Here is a 6,000-nt window from a genome sequence, read left to right on the forward strand (position 1 = left end):
GCTATTTCAATAAAACTGTAAACACACTCGATCTGCTGTTGCTGTGGAGCTCTGTGAAATTGGTGATTTCTGAGCGCAGTTCAGCTGGAGAGCACTGGTGCTATAAAAAGCAAAGTGACTTTGGGGTTTGACGCTTCCTCCTGACACACAAAAAGGTGATTTGTGATTCAAAAGATGAGGAATTTATCATCAAAAGGAGCTGGGACAGAGCTCAGTGTTTACACATGGAAGAACAAGACAGGCACCAAGAGCAGATATATTTATACCCATCCATACCTTTGTGCTAAAGTTAGAGCGCAGCACTCAGCATGTCCTTAAAAAGGCAAGAAAGTTTCCGCAAACTGGGACAGCTGCTCCCGGTGCCGGCTCTGCACATCCCCTCCCCAGCACGCGCCTGGGCTCCCGGCATCGGCGTGCTGCAGCGGGAGAAGAGCCAAACGTGGTGAGGCTTCTCCCAGCGACAAGGCTGACTCCCAAACTCTGGTCATGGGCTGGCGGCTACGGCACCTCAGGAGCCAAACGCTTCCTGCAAACCTTCGGAGACCTGCAGAAGTAGCCTGCCTCTTCCCAGAAACAAAAATCCTCTGGTTTCAGTACCCTCTCTGCTTCCCCAGTCACATGGCTCAGACAGGCCAGGAGCCTTCAGCTCTGCTGCAGGAGGAGATGAGGGCATGCTGGTCACAGCACACCCAGGCTGGTCCTGTGGATGAGGATTTGGTTTGTGGGACCATCTCCATCAGCCAGCAGAGGGAAGAGGAGCAGCACCCGAGGGCGACAGGCTTGGGCTGTCGCTGATGGGCTGGTGCAAGCCCAGGGTGAAGAGAGCGCACCCAGGACAGTAGATGGTTCATCCCCAATAAGGTTAGCAACAGGGCTGGCCAGTGCGAGTCACCGGAACCTCTTGGATTAGGATTTGATATTTAGAAATGCTTCAAAAATAACTAATCGCAGCAAGTCCCTTAACCCACAGGTAAAATTGGAGTTGTCTGGCTTTACCTCCCAGGCACTGGGCTGGGCTACAATGCCACTAGGTAGGAAAGCCCTAGAAGTCAGATCTTTGCTCCTTGCAAAGTGCTTCTAAAAAGCAATTACTCGTCCTTATTCTTGATGAATAAACATAGCAGCTCTTGCGCTCATCTCCATGTTCCCCCTCTCTCCCCACCCTGCCCATCTCCAGCCCCCGAACCACGCTGGAAGCTCATCGCTGAACCACTCCCAGCTTCAGGCAAACTGAGAGCAACCACAAAAAATACATCTTGTCTGAATCAAATCTGATAAAATCAAATTTATCTTCTCCTCACCTCAGTGAAACAGCCGCAAGTGACAACCAACCCTGGCCTGTGCAGGGAGGGACACAGGACTGCGGGCAAGCAGAGGAGGCCATGGGTCACCTCTCACCTCCCAGGACATGTTGTTGGCACTCCAGAACGGATTCCACCTCCAAGCTCGTGCTGAAGATGCTAGTTGCATGAACTTGACTGGCCTTTGAGCAAGTTATGGGACTAGAAGACCTCCACACATCTCTTCCAACCCAAATTGTTCTATGACTTTGCAATTTTTGTATGAAGACAGAAAGGCAGGATGCAAATAACCCTCCCTCCCACATCAGCTGCTAAGCTCTCCTATCAGAGGGATGCCCAGGCTACCACCCCTGAGCCAGTACGGTCAATAGCAGGCCAGCAGCAAAACCCCAGGAACAGGACAGCCCCACCCCTGGCAGCGGGATTAGGGCTTCTTCCGTGGCTTTTGGGCTCAAATCTCCTGAGGCAGCTTGTCAGTGCCAGACTAAGGCACAGCCTTAGCAGCAACACCAGCCTCACCCTCGAGTTCTTCTCCAAATTCAATTTGAATTAATAAATTATTTCAGCATGATCCAAACGACATTTTCCAGCCAACTTTGTAATTTACTGACTGAATCCCCACCACCACGCAGCTGCCAAACACAGCCGCGTGGCACAGGGATTCACGCTCAGTGACCGTGTTGGTGGACCTCGGGCTGGCACCAAGCCCCGCGGCGCAGAGCCCACACCCAGGTTGATTCCAAGCCCTCTTCCAAGCTAATTCCTGATGTGACAGCGGTGAGCCTCACCATCCTCACTCTCAGTGGATGCTACCTACGCACGGCGAAATGTGCAGTGGCTTGCAATCAGCTATGACCAACTCATGTGATTTGTCTATTATTTAATTATTTACAGCGTATAGCGGGGGAACGTATTAAATCAGCAGCGTTCGTTTCCTTAGCCAGCTTGCAGTCCATTCGAAGAACCTGTATCATCTTCCTTCAGCGAGTTTTTGATAAACCCCTGTTAAGCAATGCAATACTACTAGAGCACTTTTAATGACTTACTAGTGAATTCCAGGATCAGCCATTTTAGGGCTTTGCCTTGCAATGAAGGTAGGCTGGAAGACCCACAGCCATCTTTGCTTCGCTTCTGAGGTGTGCCGCTGCCCCACCTTTCTCCCAGCACAGCGGAGCTTCATTTTAAGACCTCTCCCAGCCTCACCGATCCAGAGCCCTTTAACCAGCTCTCCCACGACAATTATTCGGCCCGGATTTCCAGGCATCTAATTTTAGCAGTTACTTTTGAACACCCTCTCAAGTTATTGTTAGAATGAAACGAGGATCATCTGACAGGAACACATTGCAGCTCCTCGGTAAATACTGGGGAGGAATGCTTAAAGGAGCTCACGCGCCTTCCTGCATTGTTATCGGCAATCCTGTCATCCAGGGACACACCTTGTCCCATCCCTTTTGTTTCTGGTACTTTGCATTTCCAAAAGCAATAAGAAAATCCTGTGCTGGCCTCAACTGCACTAGGCATATTTCTCTGTATCATTTCGCTCAGTTACCAGTTTCCATAATTATTTGCAAATTGGCCAGAGGGATTTATTATTTGTTATTTTTAGGATCACTTCAGCAGAAAAAACATCTGATTATATGGATATATATTGGCATGACATCTTTCACTTGAGGATCTCTAAGCACTTCGTAGAATATAAACAAATTGCTGCTTGTCTGCAGTGATCCTCCTTTTATAGGCAGGACAACGGGAGCAGTGATTAAAAGACATGTCCAAACTCCCAGAGGAAATTTATGCCAAGCGCAGGAACACCAGCTTCCAGTTGTGTGTGTTAACTATTAAACCTGTGCTAACACAGACAGCGGGAGGCTGGCTACGCAGGCGTGCAAGAAAACGCTGATACCATAATTTGAAACGGTTGTCTCTCCTTCCACACTAACAGGCTGAAACAGAGAGAAGGAAAAAAACCAACCAAACCAGCCAAGCCAAAAAACCAGGCTCCCTATCAAACACCAAACAAATGGCCCTTTTCTGCTAATAAGCAGCGACGGGAAAGGATGGCAGGGACAGGCGTGGGGTTACAGAGAGCTCGGTGTATGGACGGGGCTGGGATTTTGCCAGTGTCATTTGCCAAGGCTTCGCCCTTTATCACTCTGTTAAGAAGATCCGATCTCCCAGCTCATGCTTCAAACCAGCTTCCCTTCTTTGCATTTTACCTGCCAGGGAGACGCAGCAGTGAAGTTCATCCAGAAGCACTGAAGAACAGACACGACACAGGAGCCAGCAGACTGGTGTTTCTCTCTTTTATTTAAAAACAGTGCTTCATTACCATTTGCAAAGGGTTAGGAAGGGTTTCCCCCCCTTGCTTAGTTTATAAAAGCCAGCAACATGATCAATAATTTATACACATGGATAGTAATACAAAAAAAAGGAATAAAAGCTAAAGATCTAACTACTCCGACCTTCACAATTCCAGCTACTTGATAATAATAGGAATAACCCAATGAATACTGTATGGTCTGAAAGCTACTATACAATATGATACTTAACGAGGGAGGGCGGGAAGTTAGAGGCTGTCACAAAGCCCTGGGATGCAGATACTGCTTCTCCAGAGTCAGCGGGGAAATGGGACCCTGGGCAAGCGGCTCGGGCGTCCTAGGAAATGATCCAGGGGAAGGGAACGCATTCCACTTGGGACTCGTCCTGTTCCCCGGTGGTACCTGGCAATGGGAGGTGCTGGGGAGACCACGTGAAGGGGCAAGTCCGTCGCTGCCGTTGGAGGTGCTGCGGCGTCTCAGCCGTGCACTGAAAATCTCCAAGTCTCAAGTAGATCAGCCTGTGAGGTCAGTAAAATACTCCGCCAGCTCCGTATCGCTCTACAGCCCTGGTTCTCATTTGCTATCAGCCCCAGGTTTTAGCTCCAGCTATTTACAAGCAGGATTTATCATATTTTTTTAAAAAAAAAACAAACCAACAAAAAAACCACAAAAAACCCAAAACAAAAAACCACAAAACAACAAAAAAAACCCAAAACCAAATCATATCCCCTGCGGTAAAAGAGGATTATTTCGTCACTTGGTAATGGAGCCAAATCAAGCTGCCAAAACTATAACACACGCGCACACACAAAAAATACTGTGAACAGAGGAAAAAAAAAAAAGAGAAAAACATGACCAAAACTGAGACTAATGTGGGAGGCCTGATTTCTGTAAGGAATTCACTCCTCAGGTAAGCAACAACCCCCTCCACCAGCAGAGAACAGGGAATCTGGCAAGAGATTTATTGACCCACTTAAGAGAAAAAAAAAAAAAAAGAATAAAAAACAAAAACCATTCCTAAAGATTAACCGCCATTTTGCTGAATGCCAGCAAAATGAATATTTGGGTGGACGGCTTTAGACACCAGCAATCTCCTGGCGAAATCAAGCGATATTTTCGGCTGATGCGTTCTTGCTCTGCCACAAGTTGGGAGGCAGCGTGGGAAGCTTGTCTCCTGCACAAGCCTGGACCAGCTGCAGCCCGCTACGCAGAGAGGGCAACCGCTGGCAGTGCTTTCAGCCACTGGCAAGAAGCTGCCTTCCAGGGTTAGCAGTGCCAACAGAGACGGGACCTGGACATCCCAAGTCCCGTTTAGGCTGCCCTTGATGCACATGCTGCCGAGGGACAGGGACTATCCTGCCAACTCCTGGCTAGAGCAAAGCGTACCGGGGAGAAACCCCAGAGCCTACTTGAAAAGGGCCCCATTTCACGCTCTGGCTGTCAGACTCCTGCTTGTCTTGTTGACTGGAGTTTTCATTGTAGAAGAGAAGTTTACCAGGGTGGGAGGGCAGAGAGGGCAATCAGTAAGGTAGGGGTGGAGGGAAGGGGCTTTTCAGACATTAACATCACCAAAAATAGTGTTTTATGCAACAAAGAATCAAGTCTCACTGGTGTATACTACAAAATGTTTGACATTTTCCAAGAGCATGACAAAATAAAAACACAAAGAAGTTTACATTGGATGTTCATCTTGTTCACTAGGTTGGGTTTCTCCCCTCCCCCCCTCCTATTTTAAAACAGTGCAAACAGGTAACACACTTTAAAAATCACCCCTCTGCACCAAGGACAGCATTCCTCCAACCCTGCCAGGCTGGAGGGCCACAGGCAGCAGGCCGTCTGCCACGCTGCCCACGTGCTTTCCCTTTGGAGCTAGACTCAGCAAAAGCACTCCCCAGAGCTGTTGTCTGGGTTTCCCTTTATTGAATTCCTAAGTGCTCCCCAAACCTGGTTCTCCACTTGCCTCCTCCTTTGGGGCTGGGATGGGAAGATACAGATAGGGATGGGTTGGGAAAAACAGGGGTAGGAACTGGGAGGTTCTGCTTTGTATTCCCTGCTGCCGGAGCTCTGGGTGCTGGAATCAAAACCCCAGCCGCCAGCATCTCTTCTCAGGCAAGGAAATTGTTTCATTAACTGCTTCACAACTAGCACTCGAGCCAGCTATTCAGATAAACCTCCTCAGCTCTTGCTGTGCACTTCACATCCACAGATCTCAAAATGGGTGAGAACAGGGGATAAACTTCCACTTCACTTTAGGGATGGGGAAGCCAAGTCTAGAGTAGCAACACGACTGCTCCACGATGACCCTTGAGGATCACTGACAGAGCCCTGCCGAAAACACAGGTCTCTGACTCCTGAGCTAGTGCTCCTTCTTGCTGGGCAAG

Source organism: Phalacrocorax aristotelis, chromosome 1 (genome assembly GCF_949628215.1).
Source record: "Phalacrocorax aristotelis chromosome 1, bGulAri2.1, whole genome shotgun sequence".
Lineage (NCBI taxonomy): Eukaryota > Metazoa > Chordata > Aves > Suliformes > Phalacrocoracidae > Phalacrocorax > Phalacrocorax aristotelis.